The following is a 23,079-nucleotide window of genomic DNA, read 5'->3' as shown; positions in this document are numbered from 1 at the left end:
TGCTTGGGAGGCTGAGGCAAGAGAGTCCCTTGAGCCCATGAGTTTGAGGTTGCTGTGTGCTATAATGCCATGGAACTATACCCAGGGTGACAAAGTGAGACACTGTCTTAAAAAAAAAAAAAATTCCATATTATGAAAAAAATTGAGAAAAATCACAGAAGTCTATAGAAACATGTCAACAAATCTAATGTGTTATAATTGATTAGATGCTGGATTTTTCAAAAGGTTTTATGGAGGATACTTATGGAACCAATGAGGTAGTATGAATATGGTTAGTATATTAGATGATTATATCATATAAATGTTAAATTTTCTTTGGTATGATAAAAATATACTAGTGGAGGGAAGAGGGGGGAGAGTGAGCAAATGTTCTCAAATGTTAAGAACTGGTAAAGCCAGAAAGCTATTTGGGCCTTCATTATACACTATCTTTAAACTTTTCTGTACAACCCTTTCTAGGAGGCCTTCTTCACTTTTCTATTTTGATAAAAAGTTTTACATCTACTTTATAATTTTTATTTATTAAGAATTTAGAACACCTTTAAAATTGTTACAACATAGTATTTTCATTAGGATTTTTTTTTTTTACAACAATGTTATGGGGGACAGGAAGACTTATACAGCAATACCTCTCTAATAATAAATATATTACATTCTTTTTTTTGAGACAGAGTTTCATTATGTTGCCCTCTGTAGAATGCTGCAGCATCATAGCTCACAGCAACCTCAAACTCCTGGACTCAAGTATGTGTCTAGTCTTAGCCTCCCAAGTAGCTGGGACTATTGATGCCTGCCATAACGCCTGGCTATTTTTTAAGAGACGGGGTCTCCCTCTTGCTCAGGCTGGTCTTGAGCTCCTGAGCTCAAGCAATCTACCCATCTCAGCCTTCCAAAGTACTGGGATTACAGGCATGAGCTACAGTGCCCAGATACATTCTCCTTTTGAAAACTACCATACGGTACTGTGATTTAGAGTAAAAATGCCTCTCTTTGAAATAAAAAATAGGATGTAGAAGACATTATCTGGCTAAGAGAGGGTTCTTCCCACTACTTCATACCAAGTATTGTGGGTTTCTGATCTTCCTCACTCTACCATATACTGAGTAAGCCTCTCTCTCCAAATGGTATGCTTTGATAGATTCACACTGTTGATAGCTCAGAGGACACAAACTGACAAATGTATTTGAACCCTGGAAGTTTTCTCATTCTTTTAAGATTCTGCTGCTTTTACTGAACTAAATTTATAATAACCTGAAAGGTAGTAAGAAATTCACTTCCTATGACCTATTTTTATTTTTCAGACAGAACAACCCACTCAATAGAAACACTGATACCAAATAACTGTCAAAAAATAAAAGCACAAATATTTTGAATCGTGGCTTGGTCAAAATACTTCAATACAGTTTTAGTAATATGCTTTCCTTGATTTATGTTAACAGAATTTTATAGTAGGGAAACATCTCAGAATTACTCTACTTCACACAGTATATTATAGTTCTGCAAACTAAAGCTCAAAAGCGAACCAACAAGATCCTTGACTTTCCTACAGCAGCAAACTGGTTAGCAGTCCTAACCTACCAAACAGATTCTACAATGCTATATTCTACCACATACTAGTGGGAAATGTAATGGCCCAAACATGAACCTAGTCTAATATACTTGTTACCTTTTTTACTCTTACTGAATTTGATTAATTACAAAGATGAAGAATATAAACAGAAAGGGATTATGTTCCATATGGGGTGGATTCCTTTTACCTTGTGAACCATGAAGTTCATTCCTAGACTGTTTCCCCCCTGCCATGTCCTGTCATAATGAATCTCCACTTGTCTTTTTACTTATATTTAGATGTCACACAGTATTTAAGAGGCCACACTTGAGATTTTCACCCGTAAGTGAAAGTATTAGTACTTTATGATTTAAGTGTTTCTTGTCTGATTAATACTTATGTGCAGTTACATTTAAAAATGTATTGTTTTAGTACTTTTCACTTAAGGTTAATGTTAATACATTTTTTGCTACCAATATGTCATAAAAATGTATCATACATACATGTATCATGTCAGTAAGTAGTCATCATGACAACACTGAAAGAGACATTATTATCTCTATTTTAAAACTGACAAGATAGAGAGATTAAGTGATTTGTTTTAGGTAAACCACTTAGACCCAAAACGTAAGGCTAGATTTAAATTCTACAGCCTTTATTCTTAATTAGTACACCATTCTACCTCCATGTAGAAATTAAGGTTAAACAAATATGGCCTCAATTATATAAGACTTAAAAAAAAAAGTATAAAACGAGGGGATAAATCAAGAGCTAGGGAATAGAAAGCACTCATCCATTATCTCATTTAATACTTTGAATTTTAAGCAAAAATTTACTTTACCAAGATAATTTGATGTGAAGGCTTAGTGTCAACAAAATTCTTGTGAATCTAAATTAAGGATAAAGAGGCAAAGAAATTAAGAAAGTAAACTGGGAGATTCTTATAATAGTTTAGATATAAGGCGACAGTGTTTAAGGTCAGAGAGTTGGAAAAGAAAAATGAGGACAATGGTACTTTGAGGCAAAACTTGAAAAGTTATATAAATGACTGATGAAATGAAAGAGAAAGCTAAATTAATGATAATCCAAACACACTAAAACCTGGATAATTTAAAAAATGCCAATGTCACTAGAATAAGCAGGAGAGGAAGTTTGGCATGGGAAACTGATATGGTGCAAAAGTTTATTAATTTCTTATCTGCCCTTGTCTACTAACCACCAAAAGCAAGTAAGCAAACATTACACAAATAACCCCAAATCATTCTCAACTCAACATAAAGGGAAGATTCTAGAGTGGTGAGGAAGGATTGAGATATTTCCCATATAGTTAGATGAACTGAATTGACATTCCACAACCAAAAGGGTATCCAAAGTAACAGCCTCAGAGACACCACACATAATTATAGAAATAAGGCATCAAGACAGTTAAGGGCAAGTAAGGTGAAATGTTCCACAGGTAGGAAATGGAATTGGAGTCACAAATATAAGGCAGGAGTCATGAGAATTTCCCTACTATGGACCTAATAGGACAAACATTGCCCTCAAGGATGTTACACTCCAGTTTCTACATACAGTACCTCTGAAGACTCCATCCCTTCTGCCAATATGCTAACATAAATGACCATTATTTCCTGCTTAGATTTCTCCCAAGAAGCTTCTTACTGGTCTCTAGCCTTTGAAATGGTTCTGCCTTGGCATTCATGGTGGCTCACACCTGTAACTTTAGCACTCTGGGAGGTGAAAAAGTGAGGATCCCTTGAGCTCTGGAGTTCCAGACCAGCCTGAGTTAAAAGCAAAATCCTGTCAAGATCTTTCTGAGCACTCCTGGGCTCAAAACAAACTCATGCCACAGCCTGCCAAGTAGCTGAGATTGTAGGTACACGCCACAATACTCAGATGATTACGTATGCTAAGGCTAAGGAGTTCAACATCTGCCTGAGTATGGGTAGATGGTTTGAGCTCAGGAGTTCAACACCAGCCTGAGCAAGAGCAAGACCCCGTCTCTACTAAAAATAGAAAAACTAGTTCAGGACATTGTGGCAGGTGCCTGTACTTGGAAGGCTGAAGGAAGAAGATCTTTTGAGCCCTAGAGTTTGAAGTTGCTGTGAGCTATACGACACCATAGCACTCTACTCAGGACGACAGAGTGAGCCTCTGTCTCCCAAAGGTGGGGAAAAATAAAGATCGGCCTGAGTGACATAGGGAGACTCCATCTCAAAAAAAAAAAAAAAAAAAAAATCAAAATATTGTTTTCCTGGGCAGCACCTGTGGCTCAAAGGGGTAGGGCGCTGACCCCATATGCCGGAGATGGCGGGTTCAAGCCCAGCCCCGGCAAAAAAACTACAAAAAAACAAATAAAAAAAAAACCCTGCAAAATATTGTTTCCCAAAGTTACTTAGTTCCTTCCTTCCTCATATAAGGAAGTGTTATTTACTGACTTCAGAATTTATGTTATAATATATTAAGGTTCATTTGTTAGTGTTTGTATTTCATTTGGGTTCTTTTCCTTCTCCCTCAGCATCCATGTTTGTTTTATTTATTTTTGAGGTTGTATGACCAGGTTTCTAAGAGTAAAAGTAATATAAAAAATATAGTCAAAGAAACATTTCTACCCTTTCACTTTTACTATCTCATTCCTATTATTATCCTGAAATTTCTTTTGCAGAAATAAGCAGATACCTGTGCCTGTATTTCCCTTTGTACATGAAAAGCAGCACTCTTTGTACCTTACATATTTCATTTTATCTTCCTTATTCTTTCCTACATGTGTACCAGCATAGTACTCCATTATGTTGGTTGTACCACGATTTAGTCAACATACTTTCTTTTTATTGTTAAATCATAGCTGTGTACATTAGTGCAATCGCCTGTACCCATTCTAAGATGCACCATAGATGTAGCCCTACCTGTTACCCTCCCTCCACCAAAACCTCCCCCCTCCCTTACCCCTCCTTGGCCCTTTCCCCATAGTCTTGTGCTATAGTTGGGTTATACTCTTCATGTGAAAGCTATAATTTAGCTTCATAGTAGGGCTGAGTACATTGGATACTTTTTCTTCCATTCCTCAGATACTTTGCTAAGAACAGTATGTTCCAGCTCCATCCATGTAAACATGAAAGAGGTAAAGTCTCCATCTTTCTTTAACGCTGCATAGTATTCCATGGTATACATAAACCACAATTTGCTAGTCCATTCGTGGGTCGATGGGCACTTGGGCTTCTTCCATGACTTAGCAATTATGAATTGGGCTGCAATAAACAGTCTGGTACAGATGTCTTTGTTATATTGTGACTTTTGGTCTTCAGGGTATAAACCTAGTAAAGGAATTATAGGATCGAATGGCAGGTCTATTTTTAGGTCTCTAAGTATTCCTGAAACATCCTTCGAGAAGGAACGTATTAGTGGGCATTCCCACCAGCAGTGTAGAAGTGTGCCCTTTCCTTCACATCCACACCACCATTTCTGGTTTTGGGATTTTGTTATGTGGGCTACTCTTACTGGGGTTGGGTGACATCTCAGAGTAGTTTTGATTCGCATTTCTCTGATGATTAAGGATGATGAGCTTTTCTTCATGTGTTTGTAGATTTTGCGTCGGTCTTCTTTAGAGAAGTTTCTCTTTAAGTCCCTTGCCCACCCTGAAACGGGGTCACGTGTTCTTTTCTTGCTAATAAATTTGAGTTCTCTGTGGATTCTGGTTATTAGACCTTTATCGGAGGTATAACCTGCAAATATTTTCCCCCATTCTGAGGGCTGTCTGCTTGCTTTACTATGTTCTTGGCTGTGCAGAAGCTTTTTAGTATGATCAGATAACAGTAGTGTATTTTTGATACTGCTTCAATTGCCTGGGGAGTCCTCCTCATAAAATATTCACCCAGGCCAATTCCTTCAAGAGTTTTCCCTGCACTTTCTTCAGTTTAAATTGTCTTAAGTTTAAATCTTTTATCCAGTGAGAGTCTATCTTAGTTAATGCTGAAAGGTGTGGGTCCAGTTTCAATCTTCTATGGGTTGCCAGCCAGTTTACCCAGCACCATTTGTCAAATAGGGAATCTTTTCCCCACTGAGTGTTTTTAATTGGCTTGTCAAAGATCAAATAATGGTAAGTAGCAGGATCCATCTCTTGGTTCTCTATTCTGTACCAGACATCTACTTCTCTGCTTTTGTGCCAGTACCATGCTGTTTTGATCCCTATGGATTTATAGTACAGTCTCAGGTCTGGTAGCGTGATTCCTCCGCTTTGTTTTTATTGCTCAGTAATGTTTTGGCTATTGGAGATTTTTTCTGATTCCATATAAAACAAAGTCAAGATTTTTAAAATATGACCACGGAGCTTTAATAGGAATTGCATTAAAATTATATATTGCTTTGGGCAGTATGGACATTTTAATAATGTTGATTCTTCCCAGCCATGAGCATGGTATGTTTTTCCATCTGTTAACATCTTTGGCTATTTCTTTTCTTACAGTTTCATAGTTCTCTTTGTAGAGATCTTTCACGTCCTTTGTTAGGTATACTCCCAAATATTTCATCTTCTTTGGCACTACTGTGAAAGGAATAGAGTACTTGACTGTTTGTTCGGCTTGGTTATTGTTGGTATATATAAAGGCTACAAATTTATGGGTGTTAATTTTGTAGCCTGAGACATTGCTATATTCCTTGATCACTTCTAAAAGTTTTGTAGTAGAATCCCTAGTGTTTTCCAGATATACGATCATATCATCTGCGAAGAGTGAAAGTTTGATCTCTTCTGATCCTATGTGGATAGCCTTGATTGCCTTTTCTTCCCTAATTGCAATGGCTAAAACTTCCATTACAATGTTAAAGAGCAATGGAGACAATGAGCAACCTTGCCTGGTTCCTGATCTAAGTGGAAATGATTTCAATTTAACTCCATTCAATACGATGTTGGCTGTGGGTTTGCTGTAGATGGCCTCTGTTAGTTTAAGAAATGTCCCTTCTAGGGCGGCGCCTGTGGCTCAGTGAGTAGGGCGCCAGCCCCATATGCCGAGGGTGGCAGGTTCAAACCCACCCCCGGCCAAACTGCAACCAAAAAATAGCCGGGCGTTGTGGCGGGTGCCTGTAGTCCCAGCTGCTCGGGAGGCTGAGGCAAGAGAATCGCGTAAGCCCAAGAGTTAGAGGTTGCTGTGAGCCGTGTGACGCCACGGCACTCTACCCGAGGACGGTACAGTGAGACTCTGTCTCTACCAAAAAAAAAGAAAAAAAAAAAAAAGAAATATCCCTTCTATACCAATTTTCTTAAGTGCTCTGATCATGAAGGGATGCTGGATATTATCAAAAGCTTTTTCTGCATCAATTCAAAGAATCATATGGTCTTTATTTTTAAGACTGTTTAGGTGTTGAATTACATTTATACATTTATGTATATTGAACCAGCCTTGAGACCCTGGGATAAATCCGACTTGGTCATGGTGTATAATTTTTTTGATGTGTTGTTGGAATCTGTTTGTTAGGATCTTATTGAGTATTTTAGCATCTATATTCATTAGTGATACTGGTCTATAATCTTCTTTTCTTCTTGGGTCTTTCCCTGGTTTGGGGATCAAGGTGATGTTTGCTTCGTAGCATGTGCTGGGTAATATTCCTTCTTTTTCTATATTTTGGAAGAGGTTTAGTAGTAGTTACTAGTATAGGTACTAGTTCTTCTTTAAATGTTTGGTAGAATTCTGACATAAAGCCATCTGGTCCTGGGCTTTTCTTTTTAGGGAGATTTTGTATAGTTGATGCTATTTCAGAACTTGATATAGGCCTGTTCAGCATTTCTACTTCATTCTGGGTAAGTCTTGGTAGGTGGCGTGTTTCCAGATATTGGTCGATTTCTTTCAGATTTTCATATTTGTGAGAGTAGAGTTTGTTGTAGTATTCGTTAAGGATTTTTTGAATTTCTGAGGAGTCTGTTGTTATTTCATCATTACCATTTCTGATTAATGAAATTAGAGATTTTACTCTTTTTTTCCTGGTTAGGTTGGCCAAAGGTTTATCTATTTTATTGATCTTTTCAAAAAACCAACTTTTGGATTTATTGATCTGTTATATAATTCTTTTGTTTTCAATTTCATTTAATTCTGCTCGGATTTTGGTTATTTCTTCTGCTGCGTTTGGGGTTGAAGTGTTCTTCTTTCTCCAGTTGCTTGAGATGTTCCATTAAGTTATTGACTTCCTCTCTTTCCGTTTTCTTGAGGAAGGCTTGCAGTGCTATAAATTTCCCTCTTAGGACTGCCTTTGCAGTATCCCTGAGGTTCTGGTAATTCGTGTCTTGGTTGTTTTGTTCCAAAAATATGGTGATTTCCTTCTTAATCTCGTCCATAACCCATGTATCCTTCAGCATAAGGTTGTTTAGCTTCCATGTTTTTGTATGGGTATGCAGGTTCCTGTTGTTATTGAGTTCAAATTTTATTCCATGATGGTCTGAGAAGATGTAAGGAATAATTTCTATTTTTTAAAATTTGCTGAGGTTAGATTTGTGGCCTAGGATGTGGTCGATTTTGGAGTATGTTCCATGGGCTGATGAGAAGAATGTGTATTCAGTTTCTTGGGGATAAAATGTTCTGTAGATGTCTGTTAAGTCCAGATGTTGAATGGTTGAGTTTAAATCTAAAATTTCTTTGCTTAGCTTCTTTTTGGAGGATCTATCCAGGACTGCTAAAGGGGTGTTAAAATCTCCAACAACTATGGAAGTGGAGGAAATCGAGTTGCTCATGTCTGTTAGAGTTTCTGTTATAAATTGAGGTGCATTGTGGTTGGGTGCATAAATATTAATAATTGAGATCTCATCATATTGAGTATTACCTTTAACAAATATGAAGTGTCCATCCTTATCCTTAATTATTTTGGTTGGTTTAAAGCCTATTGTGTCTGTGAACAGGATTGCAACGCCTGCTTTTTTTCTGCTTTCCATTTGCTTGGAATATAGATGACCATCCCTTCACCTTGACTCTGTATCTGTCTTCTAATGTAAGATGCGATTCTTGTATGCAGCAGATATCTGGCTTGAGTTTTTGTATCCAGTCCGCCAACCTATGCCTCTTTAGAGGACAATTTAAACCATTCACATTAATTGAGAGTATTGATAAGCCTTTCGAGAGACCAGTGGACATTTTTAATCCTTTTGCGACTGTAGAACTTGGAATTTGATCAAAAATTTTTTGGGTGGGTTTACTATTGTGGTGGAGAATTACGCTGGTCTTTATGGAGGACAGGTCTAAGAATGTCCTGGAGAGCTGGTTTAGTTGTGGCAAATTTCTTCAACATGTGAATGTCGTTGAAGTATTTAATTTCTCTGTCATAAATGAAGCTCAGTTTAGCTGGGTACAGGATCCTGGGTTGAAAGTTATTTTGTTTTAGGAGATTAAAAGTCGATGACCTTCCTCTTCTAGCTTGAAAGGTTTCAGCAGAGAGATCTACAGTTATTCTGATATTCTTCCCCTTGTAGGTTATGGGTTTCTTTCGTCTGGCAGCTTTCAGAATTTTCTCCTTCATAATAACTTTAGTGAAATTGATTATGATGTGTTTGGGGGATGTCTTATTTGGGTTGAGTCGTGCTGGAGTTCTGAAACTGTCTGCTATTTGAATTTCGGAATCTCTTGGCATGTCTGGAACGTTCTCCTTCATAATCTCATGGAGAAGAGACTCTGTGCCTTGTGAAGCCACTTCGTCACTTTCGGGGATCCCTATAAGACGAATATTGATTTTCTTCAAATTATCCGAGAGTGGTCTGTTTTTGCTCTCCATTTCTCTTCTTCTTTGAGGGTTTGGGAGCGTTCGAAAGCTTTGTTTTCAATGTCAGAGATCCTTTCTTCTGCTTGCTCCATTCTGTTACTGAGGGATTCTACTGTGTTTATCAGATCTTTGAGGAACGCAACTTCTTGTCTCAATGTGTCGAAATCTTTGGTCATTTGGTCTTTGAATCTGTCAAATTCTTGAGATAACTTTTGGAATTCTAATTTGATCTTATTTGCTATCCAGATCCTGAATTCAATTTCTGACATCTCAGCTATTTGTTTGTGCATGGGGTCTTGTGCTGTTTCTGCCCCATTGATCCTTGGGGGAGTTGATCTACTCTGATTATTCATATTGCCAGAGTTTTTCTGTTGATTTCGCCTCATGATTGTTTTTTACCGTTGCCTCTGGCTGTCCTCAGAGTTGGGGAGGTGTCTCTCCAAGAGTAGACCCCAGCGGGATCACTCTATTGTTGCTGGATCTTTGTAGGGAGTGACCCTGTGTAGTTCTTCTGGGGCTGCTCTAGCTAGGGAGTTCTGGCTGTGGAAGCAGGTCCGGTTTGTGACACACCCGGATCCAGCAACAGGGCTGGGGGTGGTGCGCACGGTTCTGGGAGTGCCAGGCGCCCAGTGACTTTGACACAGAGAGCCCAAGGCTCCAGCAGTCTCTGGCCAGGAGAAGAGCTCTGCAGAGAGGCAGGGAGGGCTCCAAAGGGCACACAGTTACCAGAGTCCCTGTCCAGATGAATGGGCTAGTGTTGAAGCTGGGAGGACACAGGAGGGAGGACGCAAGGTTGCGTGGCTCCCGCAGTTCCTGGTCAGGGAATGCGGAGGCCCGGTGGGTGCGGGTCACCGGTCGAGGGTCGCTGCACAGCTCTTATGGAGGTCTGGGAGGTGCCAAGCCCAGGACTTTGAGGTTGCTATGAGCTGTGACGTCACAGCACTCTACCCAGGGCAACAGCCCAAGGCTCCAGTGTGCCCATAACATCTCACTCTGCCCCTAAGGATTAAGGCTGCAAGGCAGCTCAGTCCCCGCCTTTAGGCTGCTCCGTCAGTATGTTACTTTGACCTGCCCAATCCTTTCTCTGAGACCCTCAGGGCGGAGCTTGCCGGGGCAGTTCTTTCACAGTGGCTTCCTGCGCCCAGCTCAGTGGCTCAGTCTGGGGCCCCAGACAATGCCCAAAGTTCTCCACACTCCTGCTGAAGCTCTCCCCAAGGCAGTTCAACTGAGTGCCAAGTCCAAGAACACCGAAACAGATCACAGGTAAGGCTTTTCTGGTTTGCAGTCTCACTGCTGCTTGTACTTACGGTTGCCACATGATTAGGTCGATCGAACACACGCAACCACTTGCCAGTTTTCCACTGTTTTTGTTCTCCTCTTGGGGTCCAGAAGTCCCTTGCTGGCTCCCTGTATCCTCAAAGGGATGATTATAGGCAGATCCCACCGGCCAGAGATCCCTGGAGTCTTGTCTCCCCAGACTCGCTGTAACCAGTTGCAGGCAAGCTGTTACTTGGCCGCCATCTTTAATCTCCTTCTAGTCAACATACTTCTGTGTAGGCATTTACGCTATCTGCAATACTTTGCAAGTACACATATTCCTAACATGAACAAACCTGTGCATATAGATGTGTATTTTTAGAGAAGATGCTTACAGGTGGGACTATTGAGTAAAAAGATAAGTGGATATGTAAATCATTAGGTACTGTTCCAGAATGCACTGTTATTCTTTTTAATTTTCACCCACCTGGTAGTTGAGAAATGCTATTTCAGTGCTGTTTAAATTTGTATTTCTCTGAGTGAGCTTAAACTTTTTTCACGTTTAAGGGTCATATTTATACTGTCTGTGATTTGTCTATTTTTATCTGTTCCCACTTTTTCTATCAGGTCTTTGGTTCTTTGATCCTCAATTTTATTTGTCCTTTAATTACCAGGCATTCATTCATACTAGGGATACTGGGCTTTGTCGTATATGCTGAAAACATTTTTCCCCAGTTTGTTAGCTTCTCTTTTTTGACTTTTTTCACAGTAGTTTTTGGTATATAAAATTTTTTTATGTAGTCACGTTTTAAAAACGTTTTCCTTCATAATTTCTGGATTCTGAGTCATAATCAAAGTCTTTTCCATACGCAAATTTCAAAGAATAAAACCCAGCTCTCTTTCTCAACTAAATCCTTAATTCCCTTGGAGTATATTTTTCTTTTTGGTACCAGCTTTATTGAAATGTAATTCATGTATCATATATTCCATCCATTGAAGTGTCAAAGTCAGTGGCTTTTAGTGTATTCATACAGTTGTGCAACCACAAAATAACTTTTATTTATTTTTAAATGAAGAGTTGAACTGATTTTTGTTTTTCAAATTTCAGATTGATATGAGGGTACTAATGTTCGGGTTACATTTTTTACATTTCTGAAGTAAAGTTCAAGTTGTAATTGAGCCCTTCACCCAGGGGATGTGCTGAATACCCTCACATTGTGCACGTTAGGTGAGATCCAGATGCATTAGGTGCATTCTGAAGCAATACCTAATAATTTCATGTGCAATCACTCTCCCCCTCCCCCTGCTAGACTATAATTGTTTTTCTTTTGTGTGGGCGTGTAGTTGTTTATATATTTGTTTCATACTAGTACTAAGTACATTGGGTATCTGCTTTTCCATTCTTGTGATACTTTACTAAGAAGAATGTGTTTCAACTCCATGCAGGTAAACACAAAAGATGTAAAGTCTCCATCTTTTCTTACGGCTGAAAAGTACTCCACAGTATACATATACCACAATTTATTAATCCATTCATGGACTGATGGGCACTTGGGTTGATTCCACGTCTTGGCATCTGTGAACTGAGTGGCAATAAACATTCTGGTGCAAATATCTTTGTAGGAAAAAGATGTTTTTTTTTCTTCAGGGTAGATACCCAATAATAGGACTGTGGATCAAATGGAAGGTTCACTTTTATCTTTGAGAATTCCCCATACTTCTTTGCATAGAGGTTGCAATCCCACCAGCAATGCAAAAGTGTTCCCTTCTCTCCACATCCACACCAGCATCTACAGTTTCAGGATTTTGTGATGTGGGCTAATCTCACTGGAGTTAGACGATATCTCAGGGTGGTTTTGATTTGTATTTTTCTGATGATTAGGGCCGATGAGCATTTTTTCGTGTGCTTTTTGGCCATTCTTCTCATCACAGTATCTTTTAGAGTATCTTCATTATCCCAAGGAAAAACATTATACCTTTCAGGAGTGACTCCTTTTCCCCCTAAACTCCCTCGGTCCCAAGCAACAACCAATCCATTTTCTGTATAGATATGTCTATCATAGACATGTCATGTAAATAAAATCATACAATCTTTGTGTCTCCTTTTGTGACTGCCTTCTTTTGCTTAGCATGTTTTCAAACTTCATGTAGCAGCATGTATCAGTACTTTAATTCTTTTACTTCAGAATTATATTATATTCTATTATATGGACAGATATACCACACTTTGCTAATCACTTAACAGCAGTCATCTGAATTGTTTGCATTTTGGCTACTATGAATAATGCTATGAATATTTTCAACTTATTTCTGTGTTATTATCAAGCATGGAGCAAGATGTGAATTTAATTTCATTTCCTTCCAAGTAGCTACCAATATCATTTGTAAAAAGTCCACTTATACGTCAAGAGACTGGAAATACCCCTTTTATTATTCCCACTTGTACCTAGGTGTTTTTGTTTTTTTGTTTTAAGAGAGTCTCACTTTGTGGCCCTCGGTAGAGTGCTGTGATATCACAGCTCACAGCAACCTCCAGCTCTTGGGCATAGGTGATTCTCTTGCCTCAACCTCCCGAGTAGCTAGGACCACAGGTGCCTACCTATTCTTTGTTGCAGTTTGTCCAGGGCCGAGTTTGAACCCACCACCCAATATATGGGGCCAGCATCCTACTCACTGAGCCCATAGGTGCCGCCCATTTCTGGGTTTTCTATTCCACTACTATATTTGTTTATTCCTGTGACAACAGCACACTGATTAAATTATAGAAACTTTATAGTATACACTGTAATATACGGTAGGGCTAGCCCCCATGGCAGTTTTTCTTTTCAGTTTCTTCCTGGCTATTACTGTATGTTTGTTTTTCCATACAACTTAGTATCAGCTTGCCCAACCTCATTAAAAAAAACAAAAACAAAAAAAACCTTGTTTTTTTGCTGGGATTGCATTAAATTTAGAAATTAAGGAGAACTGACATCTTTATATTGCTGAGTCATCCTACTCAAGTCTACCTTTATGACTTTTGAAAGTTGAAAAATTTTTCTCCTGTACATTTTGTACATTTCTTTTTATATTTATTTTGAAGTACTTAATCTTTGTGATTGTAAGTAGAGTTTTCTCTACAATTAAGACTGATAACTGGTCTGTGTATGAGGCCACTGACCTTTGTAAGTTAATTTTATATCTGGCTATCTTACTGAATTCCTTTTAGCATTTGGATTAGTTTTACCTGTGATCTCTTGCAGGTTTCCAGCTATACTACAGGTCAAGCAACTCTTATCTGAAATGCTTGGGACCAGAGGCGTTTTGTATTTCAATTTTTTTGGATTTTGGCATATTTGCATTATAGTTACCACTTGCAGCTCTAATCCAAAATCTGAAATGCTTCAATGACCATTTCTTTAGAACATCATGTTGGTGCTCAAAAGACTTCATATTTGGAGCATTTCAGTTGAAGGATATCATATGTGTATGACATAATCTGCAAAGACAGTTTTATCTTTTTTATCTCTCATTGATTTATCTAACTATATAAGTAGATCACTCCATTATAATATTGAATAGCAATGAAGATAGTGGGCACTTGGCCTTATTCAGGTGTAAGATTTTTGGCTTTGGTATTAAGATACAGATATTTTTGGGCAGCACCTGTGGCTCAGTGGGTAGGCTGCCGGCCCCATATACCAAGGGTGGCAGGTTCAAACTCAGCTCCAGCCAAACTGCAACAAAAAAATAGCTAGGCGTTGTGGCAGGTGCCTGTAGTACCAGCTACTCGGGAGGCTGAGGCAAGAGAATTGCCTAAACCCAGGAGTTGGAGGTTGCTGTGAGCTGTGTCACGGCACTCAACCAAGGGCGATAAAGTGAGACTCTGTCTCTATAAAAAAAACAAAAAGATACACATATTTTATCATTTAAAAAATATCTTATGATTCCTGCTTTACAAGGGGGAGATTTCTTTTTTTTTTTGTAGAGACAGAGTCTCACTTTATGGCCCTCGGTAGAGTGCCGTGGCCTCACACAGCTCACAGCAACCTCCAACTCCTGGGCTTAAGCGATTCTCTTGCCTCAGCCTCCCGAGCAGCTGGGACTACAGGCGCCTGCCACAACGCCCGGCTAAGGGGGGAGATTTCTTATCATAAATGGGGATTTTATTGAAGGTTCTTTCAGCATCTATGGAGATAATTATTTTTCCTTACATATCTATTAATAGGTATTATAAGACTAATGGGTTCCCTAATATTGAATTAGCCTTTCATTCTTAGAATAAAACTCATGTAATCATGGCATATTACTTGGTATATAGTAATAATAATAATAATTTATTTAATATCTCTCCATCAATAATCATAAGGGGTATTGGTTTGTAGCTTTTTTACTTTTATTTAGTACTGTTCTTATCAATACTATACAGTTGTTTCGTAAAAGGAGTTTTGGAAGCTTTTGAACATTCTCAATACTCAAAAGCAATTCATATACCAATGGGACTATCTGGCACCTGAAGACTTGATAGAACTGATCTGTGAAACCATCCAGGCCTAATAATTTTTTATTGAGATAGTTTCTTAAAAATATTCTTTATTACAGCTCAGCACCTGGAGCTCAATGGTTAGGGCACCAGCCACATACGCTGGAGTTAGTAGGTTCGAACCCAGCCTGGGTCTGCTAAAACAATGACAGCTATAACAAAAAGAATAACTGGGCATTGTGGCAGGTACGTGTAGTCCCAGCTACTTGGGAAGTTAAGGCAAGATAATCGCTTAAGCCCAAGAGTTTGAAGTTGCTATGAGCTGTGATGCCACAGCACTCTACTAAGGGGGACACAGTGAGACTCTGTCTCAAAAACAAAAAAATTATTAGTCTGTGTAATCTTTGTAACTCAGTTTTGGTAATCTGCATTTTCCTAGAATATTACTCATTTCATCGAGGTTTTCAAATTAATTGCTGTGGGCCTGCTAAGTAGTCTCTTGTGATTTTAAAATTTAAAAAAAAATTGTTTTCAGTGGTTATTTCTTCTGTTCCCATCTTACTTTGCGTATCTGCATTTAATTTCTTTCCTTTGCGGCATCTACATAATTAAGTCGGATAGTAGTTTGCCTATTTTGATAATTTAAAAAATTTCAAAATATAGATTAAAGCTATTGTTTTTCTATTGCCTACCTCTTGATTTCTGCTTTTATATTTATTATTTCTTGTGAGCTCTTCGTTTAGTCTGGACATTTTATAAGATTCCTATTTTAATGGTGCCCTCTTCTGTCAGTATGGCAAAGTCCAGTTATTTTAGTCATTTGTTCCGGGGGGGGGGGAAAGTTGGGTATGAATCATGTAATTCTGTCATTCTCTTTGTCTTGCTGGATTCTGAATTTCCTCCTTTGGTTTATTCCCTCCTCACCACCCAACTGCCAAAGGGTCTAAGTTACTCCCCTATTTATGTCATCTTCATTTTCTCCCCTAAAAAATCATTTTAACGAATGCCTCTCTTTTAATGGTCATTAATCTTATCCATTTGTATACCTTTTTTTTTTCTTATAAAGCAAAGGAATTTATTTCTCACAGTTATGAAGGCTGGGAAGTCCAAGGTTGAGGGGCTCCATCTAGACATTTGTATACCTTTCTTAAAAATAGATTTTCAGACTTACTCTTTCTTGCTAAGTGTTTAGATAAAGCCAAGCTTCACTTTCTCTTTTGTACCTTTACTTTTCCACGACAGATTCAAAAGACAGATCCTATCTATGACAGGATTTGTGGAGTTTTCTCTTTTTTACTTACAGTTACACTGAAGTCTTAAATTCTCTTCAACTTACGCATGTCTTCAAATTTTCCTTGTTATGGGTTTATATTTTATTTGGAGGAAAAATGATAGGAAGTAGCTAGATGGCCATCTCTTCTTTGACAATTTTTTTTTCTTTTGTAGAGACAGATTCTCACTTTACCACCCTCTGTAGCATGCCACACAGCTCACAGCAATCTCCAGCTCTTGCGCTTACGTGATTCTCTTGCTTCAAGCCTCCAGAGCAGCTGGGACTACAGGCGCTCGCCACAACACCCAGCTATTTTTTTGTTGCAGTTTAGCTGGGGCTGGGTTTTGAACCCGCTATCCTCGGTTTGACAATTTTTGTAACAGCTTACACACACCATCACTGACCATTTGAATGATATAATTCAATACTTTTAGTATATTCACATAATTGTGTAACAATCACTATAAATTTTAGAATACTTCATCACCCCATGAAGAAACTCTGTGCCGTTTAGCTACAGCCTTCTGATTCCTCCATCCCCTATTCAGCCCTAGACAATCACGAACCCACTCTCTATAGTCTTACCCACTATGAACATTTCGAATAAATGATATCATTAAATATGACCTTTTGTGACTTCTTTCACATAGGACAGTGTCAAGGATTATCCAAGCTGCAGTATATATCAGTAATTTATTCTTTTTTATAGCCAAATGACATTCCATTATAAAGATATACTATAGTTTGTTTATCCATCTGTTGCTTGATAAACATTTGGCTTGTTTCCATCTATTCACGAATATAAACATGCACTATGAACATTTGTGTACTATACAAACTTTTGAATGAACATGTTTTCATTTTTCTTATATACCTAACAGTCAAATATTGGGGTCAAATGACAACCCTGTTTTCACAAGTATTTATACGCTGTACATTCCTATTAGCAGTGCAGGTTTCTAATTTCTCTATATCCTTACCAACATTTATGTGTGTTTTTGACAATAACTTTCCTAGTGAACATGAAGTGGTATCTCATCATGGTTTTTATGTGCATTTCCTCTATGGCTAAAATGATGAATGTCTTTCCATATACTTATTGGCTGTATATATATCTTTTATGGAGAAATATCTATTTAGATCACATGCTCATTGTTAAACTGGGTTATGTATCTTTCTTAATGAGTCATAAGAGTTTTTTTTTTTTTTCTTTTAGCCAAAGCCTTACTTTGTTGCCCTGGGGCTAAGTGCCATGGCATCATCATCACTCACAGCAATCTCAAACACTTAGGCTCAAGAGATTCTCTTGCCTCACCCTTCTATAGGTGCTTGCCACAACTCTTGGCTAATTTTTCTATTTTTGGTAGAGATGGGGTCTTGCTGTTGCTCAAGCAGGTCTCAAACTCCTTAGCTTAAGGGATCCATCCACTTTAGCCTCCCAGAATGCTAGGATTACATACGCCACTGCACCTGGCCAAAAGAGTTATGTATTTTGTACATAGGTTCTTTACATGAGTACTTTATCAGATAAATAGTTTGCAAATATTTTCTCCCATCTATGGACATATTTCACTTCTTTTATTTTTTTGAGACAGAGTCTCACTATGTCGCCCTTGGAAGAGTGCTGTAGAATCACAGCTCACAGCAACCTTAAACACTTGGGCTTAAGCAATTCTCTTGCCTCAGCCTCCCAAGTGGCTGGGACTACAGGTGTCTGCCATAATGCCCCGCTATTGTTTGTTGCAGTTTTCATTGTTGTGTAGCAGGCCCAGGCCAGGTTATCGGTGTATGTGGCTGGTGCCCTAACCACCGAGCACAGACATGGAGCCACATATTTCACTTTGTTGATAACATCATTTGAAATGTAAAACTTAATTTGATGAAATCCAATTTAACTATATCTAACATATCTGAAAAAGTCTGTGATAAACATTTTATACTCCTTATTAACTAAAAAGATATGTACCACCCAGGGATTTTTGATAGTACAGATGTGTTTTTAAAAAAATAAATGATGCATAGTTATCTTTGGGCTCAAGAGAAGTCAGTCAAAGAATGTGCAATAGGTGTATATAGACTTTTCTAGGGGTAAAAAGACAGTATTTGATCAAGTCATTGCCTAAACGAGTCTCCCTGCCATTAGGGTATGAAAGACACATGTACGAAAATATTTGGAAAATAAGACAAAGCCAAATCAAAGACCAAAGGACCTAGAATAATGAGAATGTAAATCTGATAGCATGCAAGAACAGCAAGGCCTTTAGTTATACTGGCCCCAGAAGCTTTATTACATATAATCTCTGTAACAATGTCTAAGCATGACTTAATTTTTTTCTTCTTACAACTTTGGGAAAATTAATTTTTATCCTAGGTTCTCAGGGAAAGAGAAGTGATTAGGTAGGGGATACATAACATAATCAACAATTTTTTTTTTCCAAAAAAGTTTTCTCTCCCTTTGGATATATAAATCAGTTTTCCCAGTGCTAGTTATCATCTTCTTAGCTGATAATTAATCCAGCTATACAAACAGATTTTTGAGAGGCTGAAGGTAACCCCACAATGAGACAGTCTCTAATCACTAACCAAAAACGAATGAAAGTACATGGGCCATAAAGTAGAAAGCAGTATTTGCTCATGCATTCCTAAATGACAGACATCACACATGTAAAATAACCCTTTAGACACTGCTTTTACAATCCTACATGAGATTTAACACCCAGATCATTTAAATTGCATAGCAAATACCAAAAGATCAGAGAATTGTTCTAGCTTCAACTACTGAAACACAATCTTAAGTGGCAGAAAAAAAGGATAATTTACTTATATTTAAAAATTCTTTGTTAAGCACATGCCTGGAATCCCAGCACTTTGGGAGGCTGAGGAAGGAAGATCACTTGAGCCCAGGTTTTTGAGGCTATAGTAAGTTATGACTACCTCACTACTTTCTAGCCTGGATGGCAGAGCAAGACCCAATCTCTTAAAAAAAAAAAAAAATCTCGGGCAGCGCCTGTGGCTCAGTGAGTAGGGTGCCGGTCCCATATACCGAGGGTGGTGCGTTCAAACCCAGCCCTAGCCAAACTGCAACCACAACAAAAAAATAGCCAGGCGCTGTAGTATGTGCCTGTAGTCCCAGCTATTCGGGAGGCTGAGGCAAGAGAATCGCCTAAACCCAGGAGTTGGAGGATGCTGTGAGCTGTGACGCCATGGCACTCTACCGAGGGTGATAAAGTGAGACTGTCTCAAAAGAAAAAAAAAAAAAAAATCTCATCTTGAATAGTCTATTAAATAAAATAGCTGTTTATAAACAATAGTTGAATTCAAACGTATCAACAGATAAATAGATTTTTCTAAGTCTTTAACAAAATCAATAAATGGGCCGGGTGGAAACAAACCACTTGTGTCTGTTTCCTATATGGAGGCTGATCCCAGCAGCCAAGTCATGACTTCTTATTCTTCTCTTCCTTTTTTTTTCTTTTTGAGATAGAGTCTCACTATGTTGCCCTTGGAAGAGTGCCGTGGCATCACAGCTGGGACTACAGGCACCCACCACAGGTGTGGTGGCTGACACCTGTAATCCTAGCAGTCTGGGAGGCCTAGGTGGGTAGATTTCTTGAGCTTGTGAGTTGGAGACCAGCCTCAGCAAAAAGGGGAGACTCTGTTGCTCCTAAAAATAGCAAAACTGAGGCAAGAGGATCACCTGAGCTCATGTTATAGGTTGCTGTGAGCTGTATGTGTTTATTGCAAACTGTTTTTCAGATATGTTAGATATCGTTAAATTGCATTTTGTATCAAATTAAGTTTTACATTTCAAACGATGTTATCAAAAAAATGAAATATATTGGCTCCGTGTCCATGCTCAGTGGTTAGGGCACCGGCCACATACATACCACGGCACTCTATCCAGGGCAATAGCTTGAGTCTCTGTCTCAAACCAACAACAACAACAACAAAAAAGGCAAGAAATCAACCAAGAGCTAACCTTCACAAAGGTTTTCTATGTGATAGGTATGTTCCAGGAATTCCCTATGAGGCAAGTCATATTGATATCCTTATTCCCAAGTTGAGGAAACTGAGAAAGATCAGTTAAGTAACTTGTTCAAAGTCACACAACTAGGGAGAGGTAGAGCAAGGATTTGAATGAGCAGTCTGGCTCAAGAGTCCATGCACTTTAACACTTTGATCCACCACCTATTTCTCTATGATTGTAAAAATTTTTAAAAATTTCTACATTCTTAACAGTTTTAACTGACAAACATTACTATCAAATCTGAATTATTCCTTTCTGTGTACAGAGTAGGGTAAGTCTAGCCCATGTATTCCAATATTAAATCAATGGAAATTAAATGAGCCATAGTAAAATTTGTAGGACTTAGTAAGTGTAGTTACTTAGTAAGTAATTCTGTATGGATTGAGGCAGATAGAAAAGATAAATATGATGCCCAAGTTTCTGGCTTGAGCAACCCTGGGTGTAGAGGTAAAGTTTAAGACCAGGATGTTCTGAGGTGAGGGGGAGAGAACGTGAAGTCTTCCCTTTGCTGTCCCTTGTACATTCTTTCGCTCTTAGGGCAGAAAAATCTCAGAACTTAATGGTTCACAGACACACCTTATCCACTTGTGTCTGTTTCCTATATGGAGGCTGATCCCAGCAGCCAAGTCATGACTTCTTATTCTTCTCTTCCTTTTTTTTTTCTTTTTGAGATAGTGTCTCACTATGTTGCCCTTGGAAGAGTGCCGTGGCGTCACAGCTGGGACTACAGGCACCCGCAACAACATCCGGTTATTTTCTTATTGCAGTTGTCATTGTTGTTTAGCAGACCAGGGGCTGGATTTGAACCCGCCACCCTTGGTGTATGTGGCTGGCGCCGAACCTTTGTTCTCTTCCTTCAAGAAGTCACATATATTCCCTTCAAATAGGATTTCTTGTAATGAAAAACTAATTAAAAAAAAAAAGTACTGTTAAACTTGTATCAATATTGAACTCCATTACAAAGGAAAAGAAAAAGCTGGAAAACTACATCTAGGAATAAACTCTGAAATGTGCACATAATTCTTAGGTATGGTTTTGCCCTTCAATAAAAAAAAAAAACTATCATGAATGCCATGCTAGTTTAATTTTTAATTAAAAAGATTGAACATTACTTTTTTAAAGGAAAGATATAATACACAAGTTCTGAAAGTGAGCAGGTGAGATACTCAACTTTACCATTCTAGATGGGACATAAGTCAAGCAGTGAGTGTCTAGGCCAGTAATTTTCAACCCATGTGCCACCAAAAATTTTAAAGATCATTAATTAAATTATCTTCGAAAGTTCAAGGCAAAGTATGTATTTTTTTTAGTATTTTTTTTAAATCAACATAGTTCAAGTGTGCCATGTAAGTTTAATTACAGGTTTAAGTGTGCTACAAGATAAAAACAGTTGAAAAATACTGCCTTAGCCCCTCTGCTGCAAAGGTAAAAAGTAAAGCTTATGTGTGTATGTGCATGTACATAAACCAATGTAATTACCTATCTCTGTGAGTAAATCAAATTACTGTGTATAAATATGACTCAAGAGTTTAATAGCCCCCAAAGTACCTAGGTGTCTAACAAAAGGAGCACTAATTAATTATATTGGTCTTTAATGAGACCAAGTCTACAAAGAGAAGCAGACGGTTAGGCTATAACAAGCCTATGAGCTACAGATTGCTGGAGTACTGCTGAGTTACTGCAAAGGATTTTCAGTAACTGCAGGGGGATCCATCTGTTTCTCAGGCACTACTTCTGATCTTTTTGAAATTAAAAAGAAATCCTTTTACACTTGAAAAAGCTGAGAACTTGACCATACATAAAGTAGTAGAGCCAGCAGTGACAATGGTAACAAGATAGAAAGCATTTCACCTAGGTTTACAGATTTGACTGTTTCCTTCTCTAGGACAGGTGTAATCTCACCACACATCATCCAATTAACTATAACAATTTACTTTAACCTGAACCTCTTGCTCATCAAACAGCCTTCTAATTGTTATTTGGCTTCCCAGGCAGATTAACCTGAAGAAGAGAATATACTAGAAATGCTGACAGAAGCAATACTCAACTCTCACAGTAAATTAATATCTGGCATTTGGATTTACTCAGTCTCTGCAAACTTCAGACCTAACATAAGTTCTCAAAGTTGAGGCTCCAAACATTAGATTTCAATAACATATCTTGTGATGTCTCATGGCATTACCACTCTTACTCCTAATCCTCCCCCCCACCTTTTTTCGAGACAGAGTCTCACTATGTTGCCCTCAGTAGAGTGCTGTACTGTCATAGCTCACAGCAACCTCAAACTCTTGGGCTTAAGTGATTCTGTTGCCTTAGCTTCCCATGTAGGTAGGACTACAGGCACCTGCCACAACGCCTGGCTATTTTTTGCTTGCATTTGTCATTGTTGTTTAGCAGGCCTGGGCTGGGCTCCAACTCGCCAGTTTCAGTGTATGTGGCTGGTACCCTACTCACTGAGCTATGGGCACCGAGCCCCCTACTCCCCTTTCAAATAGAGACAATGATAATATCCAGAGACTCTAAGCCTAAAAAAACAAGGCTGGGCATGATAGCTCACACCTACAATCCTAGTACTCTGGGAGGCAGAGGCAGGTAGACTTCTCTGGCTATTCTGATGACCATTCCTGACCAAGTTAGTCAATTTTTTCTTTAAAACCTGGTTGCCTATTTTAAATTGACTTTTTGGACTGGTTCATAACATAGTAAAAAGATACCTGCCTTAAACAAAAAGCCATGCCTATAATTCAATTTTAATTGTCATTTTATTATGTTATGCT

At 38.4% G+C, this 23,079-nt stretch overlaps 1 protein-coding gene across 10 annotated transcripts in view; it reads right to left on the bottom strand.

Moving 5' to 3' along the window:
- The window catches only part of R3HDM1 (R3H domain containing 1), a 227,505-nt gene that overhangs the window by 168,846 nt on the left and 35,580 nt on the right, over nt 1-23,079 (bottom strand). The window lies entirely within an intron of this gene.

This window comes from Nycticebus coucang, chromosome 7 (genome assembly GCF_027406575.1).
Source record: "Nycticebus coucang isolate mNycCou1 chromosome 7, mNycCou1.pri, whole genome shotgun sequence".
Classification (NCBI taxonomy): Eukaryota; Metazoa; Chordata; class Mammalia; order Primates; family Lorisidae; genus Nycticebus; species Nycticebus coucang.
This window is presented reverse-complemented; position numbering and strand designations above follow the sequence as displayed.